We start from the raw sequence: 18,386 nt of genomic DNA, 5'->3' as shown, positions 1-18,386 counted from the left end.
CAGTGGAACCGCACTCTTGCCCTCGAATTGTCTTAGGCAAGTCAGCAGTGACTGCGCGCGCTCGCTCGTAAGCTGCGCGGACATGGCGACCGAGTCGATGTCCATACCGAGAAAAGAGATCCTCTGCACGGGGCAAAGTTTGCTCTTCTCCCAGTTGACCCGAAGGCCCAGACGGGCTAGGTGCCGAAGCACTAGGTCCCTGTGTTCGCAAACCTGATCTCGAGAGTGAGCTAGGATCAGCCAGTCGTCGATATAACTCAGGATGCGAACCCCTTGTTCTCGAAGGGGAACAAGGGCCGCCTCGACGACCTTCGTGAAGATGCGAGGAGACAGGGCTAGCCCGAAAGGGAGAACCGCGTACTGGTATGCCTGCCCCTCGAAAGCAAACCGGAGGAACGGTCTGTGTCGAGGAAGAATGGAGACATGAAAGTAGGCGTCCTTCAGGTCGATCGCTGCAAACCAATCCTGGGGCCGTATGCATTCGAAAACGCGTTTGGCTGTGAGCATCTTGAACGGCATCCTGTGAAGGGAGCGGTTCAGCACGCGCAAGTCCAGGACTGGCCGTAACCCACCGGTTTTCTTGGGGACAATGAAGTAGGGGCTGTAGAAGCCGGACCTCATCTCGGCTGGAGGGACAGTCTCAATTGCACCCTTCGCCAGCAGGGTGGCAATCTCTACTCTCATGATAGGGGCATTGCCACCGACCAAAGTGGAGCGGACTCCCCTGAAGCGGGGAGGAGACCGTGCGAACTGAATCGCATAGCCGAGCCTGACGGTACGCGCGATCCAGTGGGACAGACGGGGAAGCTCTAGCCAGGCTCCCAGGAACTGAACCAACGGGATCATGCGAGCCACAGGCGTCCCCCCGGAGGGGCAGCGAAGCGGAGTAACTGGCCCAGATGTGGACGGCATAGCGGCCCGGAGAGGGGGCACAGTTAGCAACCGCGCCCTGGCAGAGGGGGCCAGGGGAGGACCAGGCTGGTCGTCCCGCGGGGGCCTGCTCTGCCAGGGGTCTGGCGACAGAGGGGGACAGGGGCGAAGCGGTCCGTGGACGGCACGCCGTGTCAACCGCCTCTGGGACAGAGGGGGGCGAGGAGAGCACGGCTCGTGGGCGGCGCTCTGTGTCGCCCGAGAACTCTGTGAGCTCAGGGAAGAGGGGATTGTTTCTGACTTTAACCACATTAGGGTGCTGCCCACCCGTGGGTGAGCAGCGGGGAGTGGAGAACAAAAGATTCTCCCCCGGCCCTCCACCGGGGGAAGGAGTGGTCCTGCTACCACCTCCTGAGAAACAACCATCATCCCTGAGCAGCCGTCTCAGGAGCGCCGCTTGGCCCGGCGTTTAGCGGGGGGCGGGGCAGGAGAGGGCTGTGGCGCCTTCTTACGGCTTCCTCCGCGACCGGCCCTGGGTGGAGGCTGCTGCGTGGTCCGGGCGGGAGGGGCGGGAGCCGCAGGAGGGCGCCCTCGGCGGGAAACAGGTCGAGGCGTCTGCCCGGCCGGCAAGGTGGAGGCAGCAGCGGACCGGCGGGGCAGAATGTGTCTGATGGCCTCGGTCTGTTTCTGGGCAGTTGAAAACTGTTGGGCAAAGTCTTTAACTGCACCGCCGAAGAGGCCGGCCTGGGACAAGGGGGCGTTAAGCAGACGGGTCCGCTCAGCGTCCCGCATGTCAGCCAGGTTCAGCCACAGATGTCGCTCCTGGACCACAGCTGTGGACATCACCAAACCCAGGGAGCGCGCGGTAACCTTCGTCGCCCGGAGAGCAAGGTCGGTCGCGGCGCGCAGCTCATCAAAGAGCCCTGGGTTTGTCCTACCCTCGTGCATGTCTCTGAGCATCTGGGCCTGGTAGACCTGCAGAGTGGCCATAGCATGCAGTGAAGCAGCCGCCTGTCCCGCCGCTCTGTAAGACTTCGCCACCAGGGTCGACGAAAATCTACAGGCTTTGGATGGGTGCTTAGGCTCGCCCCGAGAAGAAGCACTCTGAGGACATAGTTGCATGGCAACAGAGCGTTCAACCGGGGGAAGCCCAGTGTACCCACGGGCAGCTGCCTCATCGAGGGGAGGAAAGGCGGATGAGACCAGCGAGCGGTCCCGAGAAGACAGGGGGGTCTTCGAGGACTTCGAGATCTCATCATGCACATCCGGGAAGAAAGGTATTGGGGTTTGCCGAGGACGAGGGTCGGCGGCCTTACCCAAAAACCAATCGTCCAGCCGCGAGCGCTCAGGACAGGGTGGAGGCCTCCACTCAAGTCCGATGCTCGCGGCTCCCCGGGAAAGCATGGCCGTCATCTCCGGATCAGACTCGAGCACAGCCGTATTCACACCGGAAGGTGGCAGCTGTGACGAGCCCTCACTTCCAGAAGAGTCAAACCCGCCTAGTGATGCTGCAACAGACATGGCATCTTCCTCTGTAGCTTCAACTGAAACACGCGGGCCACCAGAGGGTAGACCCGCGGGAATCAGCAGTTCACTAGCGGGCACCGTCATTGAAGAGGGGGGCTGGGGTCGCGGACACATAGTCGGCGCCTTGTTCCAGACCGTAACCCTCAGGTCACCCTGGCCACCAGCCGCAGGACGGGGGGTGGATGAGGGGACTCTCACTCTTGCGAGTTCACGGAGTCTCGACCGTAATGACGCGATGGTCATGTTCCCACAGAGAGAACATGAGTCATCCACGAGCCCTGCTCTAGCATGATCAATGCCCAAACATACTATGCAACGCTCGTGCCCATCAGAGTCCGATACCAATCTGCCGCAACCAGAAGTACACGGGCGAGACATCTTTAAAAAGACGTGCCACGTGTAAGCTCTTTTAGTGAGAGAAAACTCAAGTGTTGAAGCACCCGGGGAGAAACGCATCCGACTGGCAGACCACTGCAACAGATCAGCAGGAAGCACGCTCTCGCCGTAGATCGCCGTCACACCAACACTCGAGGTACTCGTTTGTATAGCTGACAATTCAGAGATGGCTTGTGGAGAGAAGAATACACTTGGCTCCGAAGCGAAAACATATCTGCTTGCTGCCGGCTTCCTCCTTTTATACCCACGAGGTGGGGCGGAGTTACGCCATGCAAATTCCGCAGACCCATGGCATTTCCTTGCCATTGGCTCGTTTTGTAATACTCGAAGTTGATAGGCTTTCTAAGCGAAACCCCATTCGTCGTCATCCGACGTAACTCGGAGTGACAACGAAAGGGAACTTAATTTACCAGCTTCTGTGATTCTGAATTGACAATATAAATAAAAAAAAAAAAAATATCAAACCACTGATAAAAATGACAAAACATAACAAAAAATTAAAGCAAATGTCATTTAGTTTACACAAATATAGTATAACCCCATTTTTCATGCATTTGACAACATACTTTGTTAGGTTTAAAATGATAAAACCACATACATTTTGGACCTTTAGACATTTTGTTGTGCTCAGTATACTTTACAGAAACGGCAATAAATCAAACGTTTTAAGGTCTGTCAAAGTTTAAAAAGGGTATGATTATGTACTTGCTTTGAGTTTTCTTCTTGTTTGTCAAAGATAAAATGTGGACTTCTCAAGTGTCAACCACTTTCATCTATTCCACCTCAAATGAGCTGAAACAGTGAGCCCTACAATAACCTCTCCCCTTAATAAATAAATAAATAGATTGGTTGGTTTGTCAAAGTCACTTGTTTTGCAATATGAAAAAAAAATCATTTTTATGCACCTTTTCCATTTAAAACAGTCAGATGTGATGACAGTTCTGATAGTTATAAAGCCTAGGAACAAGAGCGAGGGGCGCCCAGGGCACATCATCATATTTAGTACTCACAACACGTCACATTGGAGCACAGTGGGGCAGTCTATTGGAATCCTTAATTTGTGGCCAGTGAGATACAACGTCCCGAGATATAAACAAGAGAAGATACTCTTGCATGCACACTCGTGTGCTGGGAACATGGACAGAATGATTAAACAGAGCCATGGGCACCACTTAACCCCTGGAGTCTGAATCTGAGCTGACAAAAAAGGAGTCGGTCGGTCTTGAATTTCAAGCAGTGCATGAATATTGTAAACGAAGTTCGTGGATGTAGGCTACATGGTGGGGAGTTTTACATTGTCCATTAATCTGTCCTTAAAATCCTAAATTCTGACGGAAATCATGTATACACAAGGAATGTGTATAATTAGAACTGATTAATTTGGAAACCTGTTTTCTCCTCAGAGTGAAAAATATAGGGTATATATAACTGCTACTTTATATCTCAAAATGTAATTTTATATCTCCCAATTGCATGTTTTTATTTTCTAATTGACTCATTGTTACTGTTGCTACATCCAACAAGTTTTTGGTACTAGCCATGATGCTCTCGCACCACAGATCAATGAGTACTTAACAGAACCAGCCCAATTGCTATTCAAAACCCACCCAATAACAGCCAAAACTAGACCAATCACATTCAGCGGGCGTTCCACGATATAAATCGCATTCCAGTGGTTAAGAATCGAGTTCCAGGAGGTCGCTTCAACCTGCGGACTAAAAAACAACCTTTGGAAACGGAAATAAAATGGAAAACCACGGAATTAGCAACACTGGTTTACATGCACCCTCATAATGGCGATTATAATGGGATTTTTTCAATATTGCGATTAAACTGTACCTCATGTAACTTTGCTTAAATTAATGAAATTAAGCTCATCATATTCACAAATAAACTATATGGATTATGCCTAATTTAATAATTATTTGTTCACAATAATTTGTTCACAATTATATATTAATGCGCAATAAACAGGCATGTAGACACCTTAATTGCATTGTGCTCGGTCCTATATGCAGATGCTATGTGTTGTTCAACTTCATGAATGAACTCCATGATATTATTCTGAAGTTTTCCCTCCTCTCCGAATCGCTAAGTTGTCAACACAAATCACTGCACAGTCTCTGCTCCATATCTTCATGCAAAAACGGCAGGAAGAAAGCGGTGCATCATCAATCCCAATTAAAGCTTCATTGCGATGTTCATCTCAGAGCAGAATAACCTTTCAATACGTCCATAGAAATGTGATTTGCATTTAATGTAAGTAGATTAAAAGAGAGGCTATTAACAGCTACTGTATGTAAAAAATGGCGATTAAAAATAACCAGCTATTTTAGCAAATAATCAGAATAATGAAAATTGCATGTAAACGGGAGTGAAGAGGCTTGTGTCATGTAAACATCTTCGATGAAGTCGTTACTCTGGTTATTGAAGATAATTGCATTATTGGTGCACTTGTAAACAGTTTCAAGCAGTGAAAAATACATCGGGGAGCAAAAGACACTGATAACGTGCTGACAAACAAGACGGAGCAGGTTACTTTTGGTATTAAAAATTCTCAGCTTTCAAATATTGATATTTTTTAAGAAGTATAAACAATAAATACCGCTTTGTGACTCTTTAATGTGTCGTGACAGATTGCTGTAGCGCCTCAGTTGCAGTGGCACGTGAACCGATAATCTCTGCCTACTAATTATATCAGAAACAAACCTGAATGTACATCAGAAGGTATGCTGTTTCAACCGCAAAAAGACGATAATACACACCATTTTCAAGTTCAAGTCCACTGCCATTAATCTACTAACGGTCTGGTTTGTTTGTCGGAAAAATGGCGGATAGCATATGATTGGTCAGATTGCCTGTCAATCAAACTCCTGGGTAAAGTGTGAAGGGTGAAGTGTGACTATAAATCACCATATGACTTTATATATCACTATGTAAATTAAAATTTTCCAATGTGGCTTTTTCTCGTCACTGAAATTTTAGTTCATACAATTATGACTGCTCTCAAAATTGCCAACTTATTTTGTTGTATTTGCAACTTTATATACCACATTGCAACTTTATTTCTTGTGATTGCAAATTTACACCTCAAAATGTGATTTTTTTCACAAAATGACTTTTTCTAGCAATTGTGATTATAACTCAACAATGTAAACAAATCTCACGCTATGACTTTTTCTCGTAACTTTAGTGACTGTATTTCTTGTAATTGCAAATATGTATCTCAAAACACATTTTTTATCTTACAGTTGTGACAGTAACTCACCATTTTATATCTCACAATGTGCATTTAATTCTCACAATGCGACTATTTCTACTAACTGAAACATCAGTCTTCACAACTGCGACTGCATTTCTCACAATTGTCATAGACATAATTGCAAATCTGACTTAACATTTTACTATGTGAAAATCTGACTATTTTTAATTTCTAATTTATCTTACAATTACCTTGCTTTATACGAATATGGAAATAACTAAATGTGTGTATGACCATGTATGACTCAGCTACATCCTCAATACTTCCTCAATATCTCCAAATCTTTTGTGTCCATATATTAGTTTCTATAGCAAAGCGAGCAAGAATCCCAGCTATGGAATTAAATTACCACACTTATTCAGTCACAAGTTTTAATCATCAGGCTTTGAGATCTAAAATACAGATCTCTGAACAACAAAGAAAAGTTTTTAAAATAATTCAGTTCATTTGTTTTATTTTTAGCACCAATATCTCTCTGGTCTCAGCCTCAGACAGTTTGCCCACGGACCACCCACAGTAACTGACTGTTGTAAGGCTTCAATCAACTTTCACATTCCTTTCACAGAACAACTTGCTGGATGGAAACCAAATGGGCTCCAGAAATGGTATTCCACTGAGACTTCTACTGAAGCCCTACGACTGGCAAGAACCACCTCTTTCTTTTACAGAAACTGCTGTGCCATTGTATGATATTTTTTTTTTCCATTATAGTACCAGATTTATTAAAGAGGGCAAATTAGCGTGACAGCTCAATTCCAAAAAAGCGCCAATGGGAGTGAAAAATTCTGCTCGTGATCTACTGAAGCAGCCAGATAATTTCCTTAATGGCCAATGCAATCTATCAAGAGCAGCGCAAATTAGCATCTGATTTAAGACCATTAAATAATGGCGCAAATACAGTAAATTGACTAGCACAAACTTTTGTAAATCACCTTGTCATTTAAATTCTCCTCCCATACCATCTGAAAGGGAAACTCCCACAAATGCATATGCAATAAGGTTAGCCGCCAAAATCAACCTGTTCAAAATGTTTCCCTGTGTATCTTTAGTAAATCCTGAAGTTTTTTAAGGGTTTGCGCTGGAACAAGCTGTTAGTAAATTTGGCCCATAGTCTATCATTGAGATATGATTCGGTATAACCTGCCGCTAAACAGCATGTAAAAACAGCTGCAAGAATTGTGGTCAGTTGCTTTAAATGTCTTTCAGATGGTCTCTTGAATGAATGGGCAGTTCTTGGCCAGAATAAGCTACAACGAGGAACAGGTCGTTAGGCTAATATCTCTCAAATAGCCTCATTTCCTCGACTACATGTGCTGTCAGTCCATCAAAAAGGATGTCAACACATCAGATCCTGTCATTGTGCAATTTGTTCACATTAATGGCTAGTTTGTGACCCTGAATGAAGTCTCGAGGTCTGATTCGATTGCAGTTCTGGGGCATGCGTTCAGTGACAGGTCTCCCATCCTCAGAGCAGAGACGCTTCTTTTCTGCATCTAATATTAGAGCACTTGTGATCCCGAGGCAGCTGCCGCTGCTCTCCAGTGAGTTAGTGGCGTTAGCCCCGTCTGACAGCATGTAAAATATCTGTTTACATTTTTGCCTGACAACAGAGCGCTGACATCCACATTTCCCCTGCGACCACATGAAATAACCCTGTCAAGAAAAGTACATTTCAATCTCCACTTATGGCTTTTTACCAGGCTCACTCAAGCAAGGTCAAAGGGGTGACTTACGAAGGGAACTGTTACCATATCACTATAAACTACTGCTTCAGGACAATTTCCCCACACTGCAGTCCTGTTCACAATGCAGCACTGTACCAAACAATTTGAATGGAAAAATCAGAGGATGTTTAATTTGTTTGTTTTCGTTTAATCACTTGTGATTGCATGAAAATAGCACTTTAGGATTGAAATTACACATGTGAAATACTGGCAGTACAGAAATGTTACAAAACCACATTTCATTGAAATTACACAAAAGGGCAATAAAGTGATTTATTTTAAGCGTGTCCGATTTCATAACGCAACACACACACACACACACACACACACACACACACACACACACACACACACACACACACACACACACACACATATATATATATATATATATATAGTGAAACATATGTAAAAGTAAATGTGCAAACATTTTAGTGTAGTGAATATGGACTTAAAGAAACATGAAAGAAACACCTTAAAGAAACACCTTAATTGGATTTTTTTTAACAAATCAATATTTTCCCAACAAATGTCCAATGAACAGAGGTGCTCAACCTGGCATTTTTTTATGTTTTTGAAGGAGTCTTTTATGTTTGCCAAAGCTGCATTTATTTGATCAAAATACAGTAAAAACAATTGTGAATTTAAAATAACTGTTTTCTATTTGAATATATTTTACGAACTTAATTTATTCCTAATGCAAAGCTGATTTTTTCACTATTACTCCAGTCTTCAGTGTCACATGATCTTTCAGAAATCTTTCTAAAATGACGATTGTATGCTTAAGAAACATTTCTGATTATCAATGTTGAAAACAGTTGTGATGCATTTTTTCATGATTCCTTGATGACTAGGGGGAAAAAAAACATATTTATTTGAAAAAGAAATTATAAATGTCTATGTTTACTGTCACTTCTGATCAAACAATTAAACGCTGGTGTATATTAAAATAAAATTAATTAATTAATAAAATATCATAATTTTATGGTTTTGGAGAATAAATAAACTAATTCAAATTAATTGAATATAAATGTCATATTTATGTGAAAATAATTAAATTGTATGATTTTAGTTGAATACAAAATCCAAGAGGGGTTATGTGATTTGTTTTACACATGCAATAATACAAATGTATGGGACACCAAACGTGTGTCTTGTCCATGGAAAGTGCCAGTAGAAGGTTTAAAGGGTTTCCAGACTTTGAGAAGTTGGGACATCCAGCCAGTTAAAGCCTTCTAAACCCATTCCATCTTTATAAATCAAAGTCTATATTTGCTTCCCAGGACCACACTGGACAGGACTTTGTTGGTATATAAGGAAAGAACCAGCTGCCAGCTGAACTCTCTGTACTCTCTCTCTTTCAACTTGCCCTTTTAATGCGCCATGAAACTCTTGTGTCCTTGCAATACATTCTGAGACAATGTGTGGCAGAAGCCTTGAGTCTGTGTGTATTACATCTCACGCCAACTCATCACAACACCTTGTAAAGAGAGAGAGAGAGAGAGAGAGAGAGAGAGAGAGAGAGAGAGAGAGAGAGAGAGAGAGAGAGAGAGAGAGAGAGAGAGAGAGAGAAGGGCAAAAACCCAGGGTTCTGACTATTTATGACATTTTTCCCACCACATTATCTTCACACTAAATCTCCTTGGGGTAGATGGAGTGCACAGAGCCAGCTTTTCCACCCGCAAACTCTTATGTTACCAGACATTGCTTTTAGGAGTTGGCTGTTAACGGAGTTGACAATAGTCTTTTATGGCCTTCAGATTGAATATTCCCAGTGTCCGCCTCAGTACAGGCCATGTCATTACAGCTGATAGCACCAGCATCCGCTGGGAGGGACATCCGTGTGTTTTTTTTTTAATGGCATTTTTTTAGAGGCCTTTTTCCGCTCACTATGCTGCTGTCATTTTTTAGTGGTCTGTTGCATGCTTTTTTTTCCTTTCTGCATTTGTCTGTATTAATTAAGATTTTTGTTGCCGCATTGAACGAATTATGTACCAGAGCCAGACAAAATGCTCTGCAATTAGTCATCGCTTAAATGGCTCCGAAAGGAACAGTGGCGCCATTCCTTTCATGTCTGACTGGACAAGATTTACGCTTTAGCTTATTCTGTAGTACATATATTAAATACTAGCAATATTAATGCAATGTTGATAATTAAAGAATAAACAGGTTTAAATGTAATAAATAAAAGCTTGTTTCCGCCACAAAATAAAAATAAATAAATAGGTAATTTAGTTGTTTTAAAAAATGCTGTATACTATGTGGATTATGTTGAGCACAAATAAAGCAGTAAAATCCCATTAATTTATTGTACAGTGTACGAGCCATAAGTGTGATTTCAACTTTAATTGCTGAATTCCATGTGAAGAACTACATTACCCACAATCCTGAAAAGAGATCCATCTAAAAACTGCTATTACACTGGAAAAGAGCCCAACATTGACCGTCCACTTTCATAAAGCATTGTGAATGATGTAATCGAGTCAATCTCTAGTCATACAACACTGACTTTTCAAATAGTTTGACCTTAAAATCAGATGTTATAAAGTTGTGGTTTATCTCAGACCAGGTTCCAGTTTTGGAGAAAATTAATGGGGAAAATACTGCTCAAAATGTGAGCAGTCTTCATTTTACTGTAGTGTCTTGGGATTAAATGCAGGTTCACTGGTTTCACATTGGTTCATTGTGCCAAAATTGATAACAGACAGTATTTCATCTTGCATATGTTCTCTCTCCTGTACAGATCTTTTCCTATCATATAATTTTAACCTATTGATCTACATCTAACTACAGCATGATCACACACCTGATAACTGAGTGCAACATACAAATGAAATGTCCTCAATTCTTTTTCATTTATACACATTCACAGGATGCTTTAAGTTTCAGCATTATCTCAAAAACGTCACTCTCAACACTAGCACAAAACATCATATGCTTGATTTATGAACTCAGGTTTCAGCAAGACCATAACTCATTTAAAGTACCCCTGTGGTGAAACTTTTTTCCCCCTGTGGTAATATGAGTGTTGCTTATGTGTGGTGTTTTCAGTATGCTTTAAGACAAACCATGTTCAAATTCATCAGTCAACTCCATTGCTGAGTATTTTCTCCTTAAAACTGCAGTGTATCAAGGACAGTCTCAAAAACGTGATTTAAAACCGCCCCTAATTCCTACCGTCACAAATATGTGACCAATCAGGTAATTACAATCTTAATTACAGTTAAGTTGTAGAGAGCGATACATTACCATTACCATTCTGATACATTGACTTGTAGACAACCTTGTATAATTCACTCTTAATAACTTCTTCTGAATGAGTTTCTGGTACAAACATACTGAATTAAACCAATATTTCCACTTGTTATTGTGTAGTGTTTACAACAGTAAAGTTGAGTGGATCTCTGACCTGGTGTGAGTGGAGGCGGGGCTAATTTGCATATTCATGTCCAGCGTATACTAATTGAAGCAAGGGTGTAAAGTTACATTCACACTATTTTAAGGCATGAACAAATTATATTTCACAGGAAAGAAATTTAATTATGTAATTTTGATTATCACAGATGAGTTTTAATGGATATAATGATGGACTTCAACTTTTACACTTGTTTGTAAATCTTTCTTTTAATGTCATTTTTTTAAGCGATGATTTTTATTTCATGATTGATTACTATATGGTCTAACTATGACTGAACAGTCCTTGTGATAATCTCAACTTGTAGTTTAGTCTTTCTGAATCTGCCTGTTGTTCATCCAAGATAAAACATCTGACAACAGGATGTACTGAAGCACTGTTCATTGGCGAATGACAAGAAAATTGATGTAGTTACAACAGCATTGGTCTAAAAGTATGTGAGAACATTGAAAATCTTGGATTCAAAATCTATTTTAAACTATAAAAAAAATGCAATCATTAAAATGATTGATTCATTGACCTTGCGTATCATCATTAAAATGATGATAAACCTAACAGTTTTCATTTCTTTAAACATTCATAACAAATGTTTAACAGATTACAAATTAATGCAAAAATCAATGCATTTTTACTAGTGGTCTCTATAGATTGTGGGATCTAGTCAAAGACAGATAATGCAAACATAATGCAAGACAGATGACAGCACAGCGAGTTCAAACCAGCTGAATATTCTGAGTCCGTTCATATTGTTTCCCCATTTGTTTGCTCCAGTCCTGAGTGCCATTGCACCATGTGCTATAATGACCTATGGCACTTCATCAAATGGTTTTGCATTTAAATTATTCAGGTAATCACACAAGACCCCAAAGCCCAAAATTAGAGCAGTACACATTCGGCACAAAATTATATTGGTTTCGTACAAGGGGTCAGTAAATACTGAACCATTATTCTCACACTGAATTAATAATATGTATGCACACAGCTGTCAGTTATCAGTATTGTCGATCGAAAAAAGCCTCCATAGCATTTAATGATCTTGTGGCTGGAACCTCTCTTAAAATTAAGGATTTTACACATGCAGCTCTCTGCTGGGAATGTGCATAGCCAATTAAATATTCTACAGAGATAACTGCAGATCGATTGCAGAAGAACAGACCTGAGGTAATTTTGAGGTCACAGCCAGCTGCTATTCTTCAAACTGTCAGAACACAAATTGATTTGTGCCTCTTGATGTTGGGACCTCATCATGAAAATGTGCCCACTATGCCTTTACACCACCAGCAAGCAAATAGAAAACAACCATGTGCCTTTCACATTTAAACAAACCAGATGCAAATTATGTTAACCCATTAAGCCTGTAGGCAATTGAAGCTGTATCTAAGTTATGTCTATCTATCTATCTATCTATCTATCTATCTATCTATCTATCTATCTATCTATCTATCTATCTGTCTGTCTATCTATCTATCTATCTATATATCTATCTATCTATCTATCTATCTATCTATCTATCTATCTATCTATCTATCTATCTATCTATCTATCTATCTATCTATCTATCTATCTATCTATCTATCTATCCATCTATCCATCTATCTATCTATCTATCTATCTATCTATCTATCTATCTGGACATAGTTGACTGTATTTATAAGTGAGTCATTTTAATCATTCACTCAACTGATTCTCTGGGTGCTTCTCAATTGGAGTTCTGCTTTCTAGTAAGGCTGCAGATCCAGGCTGTTACATCATCAAGCTCCGTCAAGGGACGTCTCAATTTGAAGAATCTTTGGAAGGCAGCCTTTGTTTCATGTCCATTATTGGGCTTATTTTGAATAATGTATCAAGTGTTTCCTTCGAGTTCTTCATTCACCCACAATCCTTGACTCTAGCCTACAAGCAGCACAAAGGATTTGTACATAGACTGTAAAAAAATATGGACAAAGCGTCTGTGACGTGGCCGTTTATGGGGGGTATGGGCGGCCCCATCTTGGAAAATCTTTTCAGAAAGGATACAGATGTGGTATGATGTGTTGTGTCAATTCATGGCCGAGACGTCAAATTTCAGGAATTCCACTCTGCGCAGCCCGTTATCAGCTGTCAACCACGCTGTCAATCAAAGTTAACCATGCCCTCATTTGTCATACATTTTATATCTAAATGCGATCTAAACTAACGATTTAGAAAAAAATTCACCCCCCTCATAGTTGTCAGGCACTCGGAACCGGGACCAACCTGTAAAAACATGATTTTATGCTGTGAAAACGGACATTTTAACATGGGGTCTATCGACATTTGCTCCCTTTTGGGACCTGCCCCTAGCGGATTTTCGATGTATTGCAGTTTTTCGCACTTCCAGGTAGGCTTCATTTTTCAGATTAGAATGTTGCCGCTTGGATTTGTATAGGAAGGATGCAGCCTCACTAGGACGCAGCCTTCTAATTGAGAATGAAACATTCTCAACAAGTCCCCCTGTGGTGAAAATCAAGCTTTTAATGTTTTGTATATGTCTATGTGGTGTTTTTAATATGCTTTAAGACAAATTATGTGCAAATTCATAAGTCAACACCATTTCTGAGTATTTTCTCCTTAAAACTGCAGTGAACCAAAGAGTCTCAAAAACGCAGTTTGAAATCGCTGATGTTTCTGACGTCACAAACTACCTTGTAACCAATCACGTCAGTGTGTGATCGTCAATGAGTGGATCTCTGAGCTGGTGTAAGTGAGTGGAGGTGGGGCCAATTTGCATATTCATTTAAACCTCATATACTAAATGAGGTAAGGGTTTAGAGTTACATTCAAGATATTTTAAGGCATGAAGAAATTTTTTTCAAGGACAAAATGCTTAAATATGTCATTTTGGTGATCAAAGATGAGTTTTAGATGGGATAAAAATTATTGACTACAGAGGGAATTCAACCGATTTGTACACTCATTCGTTCAAAACACTATTGGTTGTTGACTTCTTTTAGAACTATTATCGCAGGCGGAGCAAAAATAGATTGTCTCTTAAATTACACGTAATTACAGTAATATGTACATCAGTAGTACTCTTGCTCTTGAGGTATTCCTTAAGAATCTGGTCATAGGTTTATATGCCTCATTTATTCATTCTTGTTTGTTTGCATTTGTATTTATTTTTTGGTATGTTTAATCCACTGTAATTAAAAAAATTAGTAAAATATTCTCCAAGTTTTGACCTTCCATTTTTTGACATGGCCAACAACTCTAGCCATTGGCAGGCATTGAACACTACTAGTCCAATCTGGCATGGGTTCAGAGCTACAAATGATTTACAATGGTACATAGCACACCGCCGTAAAAAAATAAAAATAAATATAAAATAAAAAATAGCAGCACCTGCTCGCAAGTGATTTACTCTTGGCTCCCAGCTCAACCAGACGGGCAAAAGTCAACCACAGAATGAATCCATGACCATGTATTTATTTTTTCTTAGCACCTAAGCAATCTGAAGAGACTGCCATTGATTTTACCAAGATAATGAAATTATACAGCTCTGAGCCAATCAATGACAATCTCTGTTGTTCCACTTTAGATCTACTGTGCTGATGGCCAAAACTCCCCCACTCAACCTGGGATCATGTATTCTTGTGAACATTTTCAGCAAATGTCAACAGCTCTTTGTCACATTCAAAACAGGGCAGGAAAAAAACACATTCAAATGAATGTAAAAAGGCTATGTGAAAACAAATATGTCATACGATATAAGAATAAAATTGCTATGTAAAAAGTTATATTGTCAAGCTCTTTTCATGGCACTCCCAAGCACTAGCTGTCCACACAAAGCTATTCTGCATGATAAAACATCACCTCGGCCATGTTTATGGTTATTCTAGTATGTTTTCTCCTATTGAAAGATTTACAAACAGAGTCCGTGACAGGTTGCTACTGAAGCATTCAAGCTGAAAACACGTTTCACTCTGAATATCGCATATTCACAAAAGCAATCTTCTCTCATTTGTTTTGCGCAGGGTGTGTCTATTATAGAGAATTAGCATGTGCTGCACCGTTTAACAGGTTTCCTTTGATGCCTTCTGTGTCAGTGAAAATGAACCTACTGTAATTGTAGCTGATACCTCTCGTAGAGTGCTCTCTCGTGTACTTTTTAGAATAAAGAATTCAGAAAAAAGGCCTTTTGATAGGATACTTAACCCTAGAACACAGCTTCATTTACCTAAAAAAAAAAAAAATCTGTTTTGTTTTGTCAATGAAAATTAACAAGGATCATTTAGATTGAGTATGTGTGGGTGGGCAGGTGGATATTACAGGTTCCCTTTCAAGGGAACTCGAGCTGCGTTGAGACGCGGTGGGAACGCTCTGCGTGATTGCGTCGTGAAGCACGTGTATAATCAGTCCAATGGAAGAGCGAGACGTCATAGGCGGTGACGTCATAGACCAGGAAGCTATAAAGCACACCAGAAAACAGACCGCGACAGCTTCTGTTGCCTTCAGCAAGCGATCTGTGTATTCTGTCCTTGTCATATTTATTGTTGTCTGTCAAGTTGCAATATATATATATATTATGGCAAAAGAGAGCAAGCAGCTTTTGTGTTGTTCCCTGCCCACGTTATATCACGGGTGGGGACACACACATCAGCTTTTTGTTACTATTTGGGAGTGGAGCATGCCACAGTCAGTTCTTGAGGGGGCTGACTGTGAGCATTGCGAGAAACTGTCCGTGAGGACGCTCCGCTCCCGCCGGGCGTTCTTCGAGGAGGACGGTTCGGTTCGCGCTCCCCGCGCGGGTCCCGCTGTTGCCGATGCACGGCGGCGACTCGCATTTTGGGGTTCGCAAACGGATCTGACAGCGGGGGTTGGGACGGGCTCTGCCCTATCTCAGCTTTCACCTGCCAGATCCAGTGCTGGCGATTTCCAGTTCCGAGGAATTGGTATCGTTAGTGTTTTGTTTAGAAAAAGAGAACAAAACAAATAAAGCTATTAAGAAAAGGCAGATGTTTGAGTTTTCAATAAATGAATAAATAAGTCAGCTCATAACTCTGTTGAATAAAGAGGAGCTTTAAAAGGAGGTTTATCTAGTGTTGTTGCTAGTTAAATATTTTCTGGCCAGCTGAACTTTATGAGAGTGAAAATAAGGAGTTTATTAGATGAAATAAATCTAAAAACAGAAAAACTCTGTATCTCAGCCTCCTCGTCGGGGACTGCCGTTTTTCCCTATCTCCACACCACACTGAGGTGTCAAGATCGTGGAATAACTCGGTTTCTATTTTATGTGTTTAATGCCCTACGTCTAACTATAGTAATGCTATGGGTATTAAGTATCATGGTTTGACAGTGCCTCGGGTTAAAGAGACGCTTGCTAGCTTTCTCTCTCCCGAGTCGGCGTCATAATTTTTAACCCCGACGTTACCCACCAGCCATCTAAATAAAAAATTTTTTTAGGCAACGCTGGTGGGTAAATGATAAAGACATGGATGAATGTGAGGTTGTCAGCACTGACGCTATTCGAGAATTTCGTCGTGCAAAAACAGATAAACTATACTGGGGAGGGATGGTTTCGAGAAATCGTTTCTCCTCTGCGTCCTCTGGGTGGCGACTCTCTGAGGAGGGTCGCACACGGCCAGTTCGGTTGTTTTCCTGCTGGTGGCCACGGACTGATATATATATATATATATATATATATATATATATATATATATATATATATATATATATATATATATACGTTTTTCTGATTTAAAAGTAAAGAAAAATAAGATAAAATTATGTCTGTTCTTCTGGATGCTCCGCTTTCAAGAAACTAAGAATAAACCGTTCAGCGGCGTTCCAGAGGTTTCTTCCTCACCAATCTATGTTCCTGAGACTGCTGGGCGGAGCAGTCTCAGTCTACTAAGCTCCTCGCAGCACAGCGAGCATCGCCATTTGGGCTCCTCCACAATCAAAGGGGACTTGGGTGGCGGTAGCAGTCTAGCCATTTAGAGATATGCAAGATCTGAGGACTATTTTATCTCTAAAAAAGCTTGGACAATAGGAAGCCCTGATGCCGAGGCTATCAGGCTTCTAAAGGGTGGTCCCCTCCGGGGTAGGGATGGTTTTTGAGAAAATCGTTTCTCCTCGGCGCCCTCTGGGGTGCGACTCTCTGAGGAGGGTCGCAGCGCTGCCAGTTCGGTTTTCCTGCCGGTTCGCCGTTCAGGACACCAAGGTGTCAGTGTCCCCAAACGATCCTCCGAGGGGGGTCGTAGAGCAGTCAGTTCGGTTTCCCTGCCGGTTCGCCATTTCAGGGTGCCGAGGTGCCTGCTTTTTCCAATGATCCTCCGAGGAGGGTCATTGGAACTAAGTTATTTAAAGGGAGGCAAGATCTGAGGACTGTCATCTCTAATAAAGCTTCTGAGGGCTCCTCCGGGGCAGGGACGGTTTTGAGAAATCGTTTCTCCTCGGCGCCCTCTGGGGTGCGACTCTCTGAGGAGGGTCGCAGCGCTGCCAGTTCGGTTGTTCCCTGCCGGTTCGCCGTTCAGGGCACCGAGGTGTCAGCGTCCCCATACGATCCTCCGAGGAGGGTCGTAGAACGGTCAGTTCGGTTGTTCCCTGCCGGTTCGCCGCTTCAGGGCACCGTACTGACTGTTCAACCAAATCCAGAGGCCAGTCTTGAGAGACTGGTTCCCCTAGTAGAATTTCTGGCAGCGTGGAAACTACTGCCACATATTTCTCGGTGGGTCCTGCACACTATAGAAAAGGGCTCAGAATTCGGTTCTTGTCCGCCCAGATTTCTAGGGGTCCTCCCCACTGTGGTGGACCCCGAGCAGGCTTTGGTTATGGAGCAGGAAGTACTGACACTTCTGCAAAAGGAGCTGTAGAAGGGGTTCCTCCTCCCGGCAGACAGTCAGGGTTTTACTGCCATTACTTCATTGTTCCGAAAGAGGATGAGGGGTTGCGTCCTACTCTAGACCTGCGTCAATTAAACAGCATATTATGCTTACGCTAAATATGATTGTGTCACAGATTCAGTCCGAGGACTGGTTTGTCACAATAGAGTTAAAGGACGCTTACTTATCTATCCATCCTCATCACAGGAGGTTCCTGAGTTTTGCTTTCAGGGGCGAAGCATACCAGTATCGGGTTCTTCCATTCGGCCTAGGTTATCACCCCACACCTTTTACAATATGCGTGGATGCAGCTCTGGCTCCTCTGAGATTCCAGGGCATTCGCGTATTAA

The sequence above is a fragment of the Siphateles boraxobius genome, unplaced genomic scaffold (genome assembly GCF_051911475.1).
Source record: "Siphateles boraxobius isolate OS27281-9 unplaced genomic scaffold, OSU_SipBor_1 66, whole genome shotgun sequence".
Classification (NCBI taxonomy): domain Eukaryota; kingdom Metazoa; phylum Chordata; class Actinopteri; order Cypriniformes; family Leuciscidae; genus Siphateles; species Siphateles boraxobius.
Note: the sequence above shows the minus strand (reverse complement) of the source record.